At 39.5% G+C, this 13,543-nt stretch overlaps 1 protein-coding gene across 1 annotated transcript in view; it reads right to left on the bottom strand.

Annotated features, from left to right (window-relative positions):
* The window catches only part of ZBTB38 (zinc finger and BTB domain containing 38), a 45,185-nt gene extending 31,642 nt beyond the window's left edge, over positions 1–13,543 (bottom strand). The window contains exon 1 of the mRNA XM_061365223.1: positions 13,311–13,543. The gene's annotated coding sequence lies outside the window, so the exon portion shown is untranslated. The remainder of the gene's footprint in view (positions 1–13,310) is intronic.

Genomic DNA, 13,543 nt, shown 5'->3' with positions numbered 1-13,543 from the left:
ACATGACTGCAATAGAAATAGGTACACCTGAATTTAAATAGAGCCCCTGGGCTCATGGGCAGAGGTGGGGAGGACCCAGGTGAGTCCAATAGAGGCTTATTCATGTCTTCAGGTCCCTAAGAGTCTCACTCTTTTCTTGTGTCCTGTTCCTTCCACCCTCCTTGTGGTAGTCTTAGTGCACATGAGGTTGCATGTTGAGTCAGACCAGCTCACCATTTCAACTGAAAACCCTCTTTTGGTAAGGTTCTTTCTGGTTATATTAGTCAGTTCACCCATTTTACCACATTGCTTGCTGTTTGAAAGCTAGACCCAGGGCTATGGAAGCAGCTGGAACATGTGGTTTGGGGCTGACAATCAATAGATGGTGGTAATGTGTTATAGATTGCATCCAGAGTTTTCTGGAATAGCTTGGATATGGATTTTCATACTGTAATTACCTTTTAATTTCAGAGTAGGTATATAGCAGGTGTCGCTGCTCATAGACAGTGAATTTATTCTGTAAGTTACGTTCACTTTTTAATTTATATAGTTCTGCTAGATGAACTACAGGCAGCTGGACTAGATTATTTCTGTAGGCTCTTTCCAGTTGAAATGTTCTATTATGTTCTATTCTACAGACACAGCTGCGGATGTACTTACATTTGCTTAAAAGTACTAGAGGACACCCAAGTGGCTCAAAGAGCTTAGTCTGCAGAAGAAATACTACAATAAAGGAGAACCAGGCATGAGGAAGAAGAAAGGGAAAAGAAAACAATGTATTTATTTTTAAATATCAGAGCTTGCTTTTTCTTTCCACACCCTGTGCAATAATCCAGCAATGGAATGCAAATTAGCATTCATGTTTTTTTAAACAATAGCCTTTGTGTTCCAAACCACACTGACAAAGCAGAACAATCCAAGCAAAGCATGCTCACAAAATCTTTTGCCAGCAATACACTACCCAGTTTTGTTGGAAACATCTAATGCTATGAGTGAATCTGTTTTGGAAAGTAATCATGTAAATTCAACTTCTCTTTACGCAGCTGAGAATCTATTTGCTTCTTTTTCAAGCTGAATTTCAGTCTATTACTTCACTGCACATTCAGTGAGGTCACTACAGTCCTACTGTAAGTGCTACTGAAGCTCTAGGCCTAGGGAACGAGGCTGAACATACACCCGTAAGGGCTTAACCTGATTTCCAGGATCTTTGTCAGTGAGAAGTATACTAAAATGCACAGTGCTTCTCTGTCAGAGACCACACTACTTGCTGTGCTTGTGAATATAGAAAACAAGGCGTATCACCAAAACCTATAACCTTCTGACTTGAAGACACTAGAGAGTACAGTCACGATATACATCATGCCAGTTTTACTTCAGAGTAGAAATACTAAAAGGCACAAGTATCTATAAAAGCAGTATTTTTCCTGAAATATATAAAATGAGCAAAACTAATTCCCCCAAAAATCTGTGGAAGAGAATATACTTGCTGGTCTATTCTGTCTAGCTTCCACCCTATTTAGACCCTATCAGCATGTGTAAAATCTCCCACCCTATCTTTATGTGTGGGCAAAACCACACTGCCTGAGAGAGCTTCCTGGAACTAGTGTTGTTGGAGGACAGTGGAACATCCGTAGTGAAGGCAAGCTTGAAGATACACTTCAAGGTGTTTGAACTTGTATTATTTGAAATGATAACCCATCAACAGCCCTCATCACTCTGAAATCTTCTGTATAAATCATCACAGGGTATCCTCTCCATTAACAGTGGAAAATATATGACTATCATAAGCAGCAATAACAATCATAATCCACCAAAAGGAAAAGGATTAGAATGCAGACAACCTGTCCCTATGTTGCTTTTTTCTACACTGCATGTAGTTGTCATTCGTTTCAATCCTGTGATTACCTTGCTGTGGGAAAGCAGGTTGTCTGCTTCTGCTGTTTGAGCTTCTCTGCTGCTATAAAATGCACCAATGTCTGGACAAATGCAGAGGAAGAGCAAGGGCAGAATAACTGAAGCATAAAAACACAACAAAGCAAGAGCAGCAGTTATAAAACTCTCATATGGGTAAGGGAAAACAGTCAGAAATGAGTTACACCTCTCATTAGCTTTTGCCTACTTGACAAAAAATCCACTGGCGTTACCCCTTGCTTTCAGTAGGAGGAGCTTTATTGGAAAAAAAAAGGATTTGATGCTTCTGGAATGTTGAGCATCTTGCGCAGCATAACTTGAAAAAGTTTGAAAAAGTCTGTGGCTAACCTACCTTGTGGTCTGTAATCACCTTGGTAATGATTAAACCAAGCAAAAATCTGGTATTACCTAAAAGTTTCTCAACTGGAATTTAATGTAACTGTAAACTCTGCCTTTAAAAGACACCAAAATTACTACAGTTACAACAGCCACCATAAACCTGCAGTAGTGACTGAACTTATGACCATATGATCCTAAGGCTGTAACCCCAAAGAAGCCATAGAAAAGGAAAATTGAAAACTGCTTCCTGATATCTAGGACATAAAAGACTTTGCCATGGCAAGAAGTGCTTGTGAACAAGACACTCAGAAGAGACCCCCTCTCTTTCATCCTACTCATGTTACCAAAATTCTGTAGAGATGACAGTTTCCACCACTATTGAGGTTTCAATTTGCGGTTATTCTAAATCTGGTACTGTATTTGCAATGCTGTTAAGTGATACTCAGAATGGACAGCTTCATACTGCGTTACTCTTCAAACAGACAGCACTATTTTCCATCTATCAGCTCGGACTTTCCCCACCTCCCTGTAGCAGGACTCCTCGTCTTCTTTCCCCTCCCATGATTCAACACTGCATAACAGGACGAAATAAGAAAAGCAGCAGAATGACAATCTTCTTATGGTAAAAAAAAATATTAATAATTAAACCCCACATCTTTGTTCTTTTATTTTCTAGTATGTCTGACATAATTTTTAACTTCCATTGTGAATATGGACCTATGATACCATTATATAGTTTGTTTTCATATTTTTACACAGCATTTCAATGATGATGAAATGCGTACATCTCTGGAAGACGTATCAGTAGGTGTTAATATACACCTTACAGTTTTTGTGTTGTTCCTGACATGCTGTGGTATTTTCTTCACTGAATTCTAGGCTTAAACAAGCACTCAGCAAAGCACAGTCCCAGAGTAGCCTGAAAGGCCTCACAGAGGAGCCCAGCCCACAGCCCTCTGTGGTGGCTGTACAAGGGCAGCAGTGAGCAGCACAGAGCTGGCAGCTCCAGGCAGCTTCCTGCCTTGCACCAGGCAGCGCTAGCCTCCAACCGGGGCCCAGCCTTCACCCAAACCTGAGGCCATATTTGTCCTAAGTCATTACTTGGATATCATTCTCTGTGTTTACGTTATACTGCAAGGCAGGAAACATTTTTTCCCCATCACAAAATCATAGAATGGTTAGGGTTGGAAAGGACCTTAACATAATCTAGTTCCAGCCCCCCTGCCATGGGAAGGGACGCCTCACACTAGACCATGTTGCCCAAGGGTCTGTCCTACTTCGCCTTGAACAGTGCCAGGGATGGAGCATTTAACCACTTCTTTGGGCAACCTCTTCCAGAGCCTCACCACCCTTACAGTAAAGAACTTCCTCCTCATATCTAACCTAAATCTTCCCTGATAAGTTTGAACCCATTACCCCTTGTCCTATCGCCACAGCTTCTGCTGAAGAGCCTATCTCTGACATCCTTATAGGCCCCCTTCAGATACTGGAAAGCTGCTGTGATGTCTCCATGCAGGCTTCTCTTCTCCAGGCTGAACAACCCCAATTTTCTAGGCCTGTTTTCATATGGAAGGTGCTCAAGCCCCCAGTCATCCTCATGGCCTTCCTCTGGACTTGTTCCAACAGCTCCATGTCATGTGGGAGAACAATTTTAAATTGAAAGAGGGTAGATCTAGATTAGACATTAGAAGGAAATTCTTTAAAGTGAGGGTGGTGAAGCAGTGGCAAAAGGTTGCCCAGAGAATTTGTGGATGCCCCAGAGAAGTGTTCAAGGCCAGGCTGGATGCGGCTTTGAGCAACCTGATCTAGTGGAAGGTGTCCCTGCCCATGGCAGGGAGTTTGGAACTAGATGAGCTTTAAAGTCCTTTCCAACCCAAACTATTCTATGATTCTATTATCATATCTAAAGTTAGGGGCTCATTCCAAAGTGGGGCTTATTGTCAGCTGGCTTTAATTTTCAGATCCTGTGCAAATTGTGCTGCACTTACGATAATATTAAGCTAAAATAAATGCCAAGCTGAAAACAGCTTATCTGCTGCCCAGTCACAGAAGAATTTGGCAAGTGATTTGCCTCATGCTTCCTCTTTTTTTTTTCGTACTTTAGGTTTCAGCGGAGAATCTCATTGGTTCATGTAAACTCACTGCTAAATAAGCAGTTTTCTTCTTCTCTTTTTTCATCTGCTTGTCAGAGCTGCAGAAGTAAGGTCACATACACAAGGCCACTGCTTTCAAATTTAAATGTCACAAGTTGAGCATGTAAGTATGTAGTGAATCATACAGTAACACAGTGGTTATTGAAATTTTATGCTGAAGGACAGTGTAACATTTTTCCTCCTCAGATCATCATGGGATAGGATTCTGGCATCCTATTATTAGGAAGAATATTAGCTTTTAATTGTGTTTGTTTATTTTAAAATAATTTTTCGTTTCACAGGTGTATATCAAAACTAAATCAAGCATACCCTAAAAGCCTAAATACTAAAAGGCAAGTGAACACCAGACTCAGTTTTATAATCATTTAAAAGCTACAGTTCATTTTCTGGGGTACATACTCATGAAGAGGGCTCGTGGGGTTGACAATATCAGAAAAATTTCCCAGAAAAATTAGTCTATTTATTTCAAATGTCTATGTCTAGGTAGCCTCTCTACAAATAAAAACCCAAAGATTTTATTAGCTTTACCTTACTGCAAAAGGCAGCCTCTAAGCTTTCCAGGGAATACAGGGAATACAGTCAATGTGGGGAAGTAAGAGGTAAAAGATATGCTTGTCTTTCCCTCAAGCACAACACTTTTAGAGTTCCCACAACAACAGTGTATCAGCCTTGTTAGGCCAAGAACTCAGTGCTTTAAATAAATAAATAAGATTTGTCTTCCTAACTTTGACGTACTTCAGAATTAAAAAGTAAAAGGGACAAATCCACCAAAAAATGGTAGTTCAGGAACATCTTAATTGTTCTAAAGGTAATGAGTAAACAGCATACATCTTTCCAAGTATTAAACCCAATTCTGATACTTGATTCTGCAAGTTGATTTTGCATTTAGAAAGGCTATGATCCCAGATTAATTTACTAGTTTTACTTTTGTATCTGACAATAGTTACCTACAGCTGGATTCCACTGTATTCTTTATAATCATTTTTACTACAGCTCAGTGAAAGTAGGCTTTCATTTCTTTAAAAAATAATCCTGGTGTAGATCTCGCTTGGCTAACCTATAGCATTTTCATACTTGTCTTCTCCTTGACCTTGTTTCATAACACGCTTAGTAGTAGTATGGTTGTAATAACATGGATATGAAAATTGTTAAAGTCAAACAGTTCAAATTCCTTTAAGTTCCAGCCAGTGTCATAAAAACACTTTGTGCAGGGGTATCTGAGGCTTTTTCTACATTCTATGATTCTGTGGTTCTATTTTACAGCGCTGATGGCTGCACTTTCTTAGAAGGTGGCAGAGCTAGAGTTTTACATCTACAATCAGTCACCTAACAGTAAACTAAATAGCTGCAATGCCATTACTGTGGGCTCTGTGGTGAGTAAGTGCATCGAGGCTTTGCCTGTTGAGTATCTTGGTTTGCAGCTCTTTGTTTTGCTGACCATAAACCACAGGGCTAAGGTACAGAGCAAAAAAATAAAGAAGAAAGGCTGCTAAATGTAAAATAGTGTTATCAGGGTGTCTTCCAACAGCTGTTATCAGAAGTAGCAGAAGATGCAAACCCATTTGCAGTCCATGAATAATTATAGTTTTTGTGGCCTTTTTACTTGAGCTATTTAAATGGCCAGCATGTTTTCCATCTCTGCAAGAAAAGGCAGTAGCTAATTACAATGATGACTATAAGAATACAATTAAAAAGCTGTTCTTCCAAAGTAGCTCCAAACACAGTTCTCCAAGGAGGTTCTGTTTTTAATGTATCTTCCGGTCTTTCTTTTATGCCTTCTATTAGTAATAGGCAGATAGCCTTAAGCTTTGTTATAATCCAGACATAAATGATGACTTGGAATTTCACTGAGTGCACCAGTGGTAAATATTTCAAAGGACAGCATATACAGCAAGACACTGGTTACATGCCATCAAAGTAAAAATTCTTCTGCCACTTGCTCCTTGTACTCCGAAGATTATCCAAAGTACAGACTGTGGAGTTCTCACAACAAGTACTTGTGCTGTGTAGCAGATGGCACTGAGGTTACAGAAGAGAGAACAACAGAGGAGGTGATGGCACAGGAGAAAATACTGAACTTCTTTCTTCATTTGAATGCATTCTCAAACTATTTTTGGTATTAGCAAGCTGACTGAAGTAATAAAAACAAATCAACTGTATAAAGACATGGGTTTTAGTACATTTTCTGTATGCTGGGACACTGAGCATTTTCCATCTGATAAATTACTGAACATGTTCGTGATCTTTAAAGCCAACTCCCAGGTCCTGTAAAAAATGAAACAAAACCAGAAACAACCCCAAAGGTATCATGATTTGTGCAATGAGCTTGGTGCTACTTTTCCCCACAACTGCAAGCACGGTTAGCAGCTATCCACAATAAGAGCGCTTTGCCTTCATACATTTTTAGCTGATTTTACTGTAACCCCTACATGTGATATATTGGTTTTCATGGTTGAAAGAATATCATACCAGAACCTGCAAAGCATATCCTTAACTGTCACCTTTTGATGGCCATTTAGCAGAAAGATTAATATAGAAACAATGGAAATAAAAAGTATCCTCATCATAAAAAACACCATTTTTGATAAATTGGCTCATTTGATGCTATTTTATAGGACAAAGCAATGAATAAACAAAGAGATTAAGCTGCTTTCTGAGCTTTCTTGATGGTTCCTCAGTTGACAAATGGGTAGTACAGGGAAATAAACTTGCAGTACAATAACCCTGATGGCTAAAATATTTCAGCCTCCAAAACCATGCCTCTAGAATCTTTCACAAGTACTACATTTACTAGAAAAATAAGGTTACATTTATTATAGTATCTATCTGGCACTTAGTATAATATAATCTGCTCTGAATGTTTGCTTTCTAATATCCAAATAGATGAGGGTTCTGAGCAGTATTTGAGATGAAATTTTAGTCAGCAAGATAAGATTTTTCATTTAAAGAGAAACTGGCTTTGCCAGCTGTCACTAGCAATTGGCTTTACTTACCAACTTAAAAAAAACCCCAACCAAACCCACATGTAAGAATACATGTAACTAAAAATGTTATGTGCACAACATCCTTGAAACTATTCAGTTGTAAGCACTGCTCCTCCACTGAAGTTCAGCTATCTCAGGGTCTTGTATTTTTGGTATCTCAATGCTCCCCAACCTCTAATATTTTCTTAATTTTATTTAAATGCAGAATATTTAGAATGCAGTTAAATGCTGGGTTTCTTTGAGATAAGTTGCAATTTCTTTTGTGTTAAATTTTCAGGTATCTTTAATAGATGCTCCCCATGTTTAACTGAAGTTATGCGTTACTGAGAAGACTGACTTTAACTTTTGAGTATAGACACAAGCACTCTGAAGAGACATTTCAGAGGCAAGGAGCATACTGTAAATGACCCGAGGAGTCTCAGATTTTACCGTGTGACCATCAGTTAAGCAAGTACATATGCACACAAACACCCCAGTTTAACCATTTCCGAAGCAGCTAATTTCAGAGCGTAAGTTCTGTTTTCAGAAGTCGTGTAATAACTCTGATGCAAGCTTTCATTTTGCTCATGGCTAGCTGTCACTCAACTCTTACCAATAGGCTTACTACAGCTGAGCAGATTTCCAGCCTAATATGGCTGCTTCTGAGAACACAGTGGCCAAAATTTTACTACATCAAAGATCAGCCTGTGGTTGGGTGTTAGATTTATCTAACAGTAAGCCATAGACACAGGTACTACATCCAGTTTCTGACTTAACAAAGTGCATAGTTGGAGTTTACATAATTCACCCATAGTTAATCTTCAAGAATACTTCTGAATGCAGACAGTATATGGATGGGGCACCGCCAGCATCTCCTGACCGAGTCTGCGTGATTCAAAAAAGTGATGTGTAGTCTCCACAGATACATGAGGCCTCTGAGCACACGGAGAAGAGATGAGCATGCCTTAAAATGATTTACATGTGCTGCAAAAAGTGTACTTGGATTTTCACATAAAAAGAAACATTAACATTTTTTCTTTTATTTAAGCAAAAGGGAAAGCAGTGGCCAGCAACTACAGCTTCCCTGACAGGACATAGAGTCGCCTCTTCCTGTCAACCTGCTCACACTACCACATCACATCAGAGTTCTGGCTCCAAAGCTTCAAACTGCTTCACACAGGCCAGCTTCTATTACTGGGGCTCTGTGCAGTCATACAGCTTCGGTTCAACTCTGTCAATACTGGTGTTTGGAGCTGTTTTTAAAAATGCACTGCATTGTCACAAATCAGCCTTCTGGTCTCCTAGGATAACCTGTTTAGCAAGTGGAGCATTTAGCTACTTCATCCATATATATATATGTATATATATACAGTAGGCACTCTACCTTCTGTTTATTGTATAAAAGTATGACCGCACTGAAAGCATACATTAAATAAGCAGAAAACTGCCATTGGTTTTCCTAGAATATGCAGAATAGACATAGTAAAATTAAACCACTGTCTCCTGTGGTTGTCAGGGGCCCTAGAAAGTCAGCTTTATATGTGCATACATAACTAATGCTTTGCTTAGTCATCATCTATCAGATGGTCATTTCCTATGTGTGGGGAAAAGGACACAGTAGCTTAAAGTCTTCTCTGCAGTTTAGATCTGCATGCTGATTTAGATCAGTATGCAGGCATATCGTAAGATTTCAGTGTATGAATTTTCACAGCTCCTGTAACAAAGTCATGGGCCTGTTCATGCAAGTCTTTACCCACCGCAGACTCAAACATGGCTTCACACCCAGCGTGGGGAGCAGCTCCATGCTAGTTGTAATTTTACAGGAACCTCAGCTCTGCACTTAGATGTAAAGGTGGCTAGTAAGAGATAGTCTTCAAAATCAGAAGTATCTTAAACAGGAGATGATGAATATCTGTATGTCTTACCACAGTGAATCTTTTATGAATGACACAAACTGATTGAATACAGACACTCAGCATTATCATATTACAACAAAACTCACCTGCCATGTAACCTTACACTACCTGTCTGGTTAGATATTCAGAGAGTATTTTCACCTATGATACATGTCACTCTTTGAAAAAGTGACTTAATTTTATTTTTTTTAATACAAGATTAATTGCATGGTCTGGGATGGCAGACTGGCCTTCTGTGACTCAGCATATCAGAGCTTCCTCAGTATTTTCACTGGAAACTTGAGAACTGAGGCGCTTGCATGGAAACAAGATTTTGTTTTTATCTGCCACAAAGGAAATCAGTCTTTTGCTCTTATTTATATTGGACTGGTTTTACACTACTGTGACTACATCAGCTTAATAGTAATTACATGTGGGAAAGAAATACTGAAACAAAGCCCCACAGGTTTTACTTATCTGGCTGAAGAAACAGGATTTCTGAGATGCCAAAGTTTTATGCCACCTTTGAACTGTCTGAATTGGGTAGATTGTTCAACTATCAAAGTAACCAAGAGCAGAGCTAGGATCATCTTAGCAGACACTGAGAGACAGAATACCTTAATTTAACAGTTAAACATTTCATGGGCTTCATCACATTCCAGGACATCTTGTAAAGTCTAGATCGTGTGTCACTCAGTGCCACACTGATACCGTTCTAGGATATTCTAGGAATTTTCTTCTAGGAATATTTCTGTTTTCTAGGAAATTTTCCGTAGCCCTCTGCCATAGTTGAAGGAATTTCCTGGTATAGAAGTCCTTACCTTGTGGATTTTCCAATATTACAAAAGTTTTAAAAAATGTTGGTACTGAACTTGATTGATAGGAAATGAAACACATTTATGCATTACCAATGTTTATGTGTGAAACTAAAGCTTCATTTCAACAGCATCAAAGATTTCATTTGGAGTTTTTAGTTAGACTATCTATAGTAGTAAAACTCATCCATTTTGGGGACTTACGCAAAATAATAAACCCATGATATATGTCAGTTGTATTATTCCAGACACTAGTAATTGACATTACACTGGTATTATACTGATAAATAAATTCTGAAAGATTTAAAGGAAATGAAAATCAGATTACTGCTGTAACTCATCTTATACTCTCATGATTGCTACATCTATTAACTTTCAAGCTGGTATCTCCTGTGTAGGAAACAGGAGCAAGCAGGGGTATCTGCACCAGAGTATTTTGTGTAATGTCAAGGGCTTTGGGTAAAATGTGTTTACCATCTTGTCCGATTTGCCCTCCAAAGCTCCTCCTTTGTAATAGCCATCACAGATTGGCAGACCAAATTTTCTTTTGCTGGTTCCTCATGCTCAGCATGCCTTATAGCTATTTCAATGCACAGTATATGCTGAGTCTGACTTGCATTACTACAGTGCAGTACATTTTGTTGATATTTCTCAGACAGGGCTTGTGACTTGAAAGGGGCTGCAATATACTTTCAGCAAGATGGCATAATACTTGCCAGCTTTGAGCTTTTTTTTGGATAGAATTATATGGAAATGGGGTAACAAAATTATTCTGATTGATGGAGCAGATAGAACACATGGGAAGGAGGTTTATTGCCATTTCTGAGAAAGTAAACACTAGGCAATGTGCTTGTTATTACCGCCATAAGTGATACCGCAATTACTAGTACTCCACCTATCAATATCAAAAGGTAAAGGCACAGAAGATGGGGGACTTACGTCTGTCATGATACTGTCCAACTGAAGCTTATAAGGATACTGTTACTACAAGCTGTCCTCTCTAGATGACAGGGAGCAGAGACTCCAAAACGGGTAAGGAGATTTGCAGCAACACAAAGCCTTCATTCAGCTAACACCCTAGAAGAAGCTCCTGCCAACATCAAATTAGCAATGAGAAGCAACAACATGCGAGTTAGATATCCGCTGGGCCAGGGAGCAGGCCTTCTCACAGCATAGGGCATTTGTGGTGTGCCATAATTGAGGTTTGCTAGGTGTGCTGCAAACCCAGGAAGTGCAATTTGCACCTCCTTGTGCCAGAAACCGAATGAGTCAGATCCTTAAAGCTTCAATTTTAGCTCTGCTTTTGCCTCCTCATTGTTCTGACTAATATGATGTTATCATAGCCAGCTAAGTACCACCAAAACCAGCTGCATAGCCTCGAGGTGAGAGCACAGCCAGGCTCGTGGGGTGTCAAAGCTAAAAAACACCCACAGATTTCAGTGTCGAAGCTAAAAAAACACCCACAGATTCCAGTGGAGCAGCTGCAGGCCACTCCAGCTAACTCTAGGCAAAGAAGTTATGAACTGCACTGACTTCAATCAAGATACATTTAACAGTAATCCACTCTGTACAGCTATCAAAGCATCAGAAGTCACAAGCATCTCAATTTTTTGGTGTCAAACTTGAAACATCTTGAAGAGCACAGTTCAGAAGGAACAAAGCAGATGACTTCTAAAATGTAACTCCCCCCCCCCCCCAACTAGTAACTCCCCAAAACAGGAGAATTAAAATAGGCAGCAACTTGAAATGCAAACCTAGTTCTCTAAACATAAGTTAAACAAAAATGCTGAAGAATATTCTGTATTGTTGAGGCCCCAGTTGTGCACACTGCAGGATGAGTGTCATTATGTCTTAGCTTGTTATGGACTTGGTCCTCTGTAATAGGAAATGAAACCCTATGTCTTTCATGAGACTCCATATATAAAAGACTTACTGGCAATTTTTGTAGTCACAGTGCACATTTACAGAATCAAGGCTTCTTTCCAATTTATTTCACTACTTACTATAAATAAAGTATTTCATAAACCATTTTTTTATCAGTGGATAGGACTATTTCTTCTTCTGTTTATAAAGGAACTTTAATAATTGGTGAATTAAACCGGGGGTGAAATTAGTTCAAATAATTTAATGGTTGAAAGGTCTAGTAACAGTTTTCTTTCCCTGTGCTCCCATTGAAAGCATGACTTGGCAATGGGATGATGACTGCTCTTCTGGTCTTGTGTAAGTAAAAACTTTGGTCTGACAAATGATATTATGAGAACAGTTATCTAAAACTGCCTGGAGGTCTCTGGAAGAACCAGGCCAAGGGACTTGATGCTAACTCTACAAAAGGTAATGAAGGTTTGCAGTTGGCTATTGACAGAGTAAGGTTAGATTTGGTTCCCTAAAACTCAGGTAACTATGGAAAATGAAGACCTCATCATTCAGTAGTGTTACTAGTTAGTCCACAACATTCTGTTCTCAGAGAGTAAGGATAAGGTCAGTGTTGACACCCAGAGGCTTCCCAACCTCCCCAGAAGAACTGCAGGGAGAAACATCAGGGTAATTTAACTTTGACATGGAGGTCAGACATACACTTTCCTTACTATATTCTATACCCTCAGAATACTGAGCTGACAGCAAGGAGCCCTCCTTTCCAGCAGATGTCAGGTGTATTCCCATAAATACTGAAACCAGGGGTAGTTTTCTGAGCCTGATGTGAACACCACAGATTCTAAGGTTTACTGCATGCAATTTGTAACCTCCTCAGAAGGCCAGGATTACCAGCCCTACCTGCCTATCAAGCACTACCCGCTTTGTGGGTCAAAGATGCATCAAAATGGGGCTGGAGGATGAGCTCATTATTTCCAGTCTTCTCAGCAGTCTTCTCTATGTGTCTCTTGAATTCTCTGTGACGTAAATGGCATTGTTTGTGAAACAATATAATGCTTATAATGATTTGCAAAGCTCTATGAATTGTGCATACTAAAGATACTCAACAAGCATTAACAACTGTTATTCAGTGCTTTTATAAAATTCCAAAGATATAGACTAATTATTTGTTGAACAATACACCCCCTTTTCCTATAATGGCCTTACTTAAATCACCTATCAAAACTTCAATATATTGGCAATAGCGTAAGATAATGTAGGAATTAAAAAATATTTTTAATCTAATTTGCTACATCCGAAGTAGCAGCATTTTCAGATGGATTTTGGTTAAAGTAAGTACTAAAAAAGTGTGTCCTTGCCAAATAATTCAACATTAAACCATACCGTGTCTGATCCCAGCGTGACCCGCTGTCACTCCACTGATTTAACTGGCATTATTCCCGATTCACCCCCGAACGAAGAGCCTGGTGTGCCACATCTGCACACGACGAGCTGCTGCTCCTATTCGTGACGGAGCAAGGTTTAAGATGTGCCAAATCCTAGTTTGTACACCCAAAGCAAGGCGCTGCGGAGGCCAGAGCCTCTAACCACGGGGCTCCGCAGCACCAGCCTCCCCG

The sequence above is a fragment of the Neopsephotus bourkii genome, unplaced genomic scaffold, assembly GCF_033783945.1.
Source record: "Neopsephotus bourkii isolate Nb327-2 ecotype Australia unplaced genomic scaffold, CSIRO-AGI_Nbou_v1 NB_1279, whole genome shotgun sequence".
NCBI classification, from domain to species: Eukaryota; Metazoa; Chordata; class Aves; order Psittaciformes; family Psittacidae; genus Neopsephotus; species Neopsephotus bourkii.
This window is presented reverse-complemented; position numbering and strand designations above follow the sequence as displayed.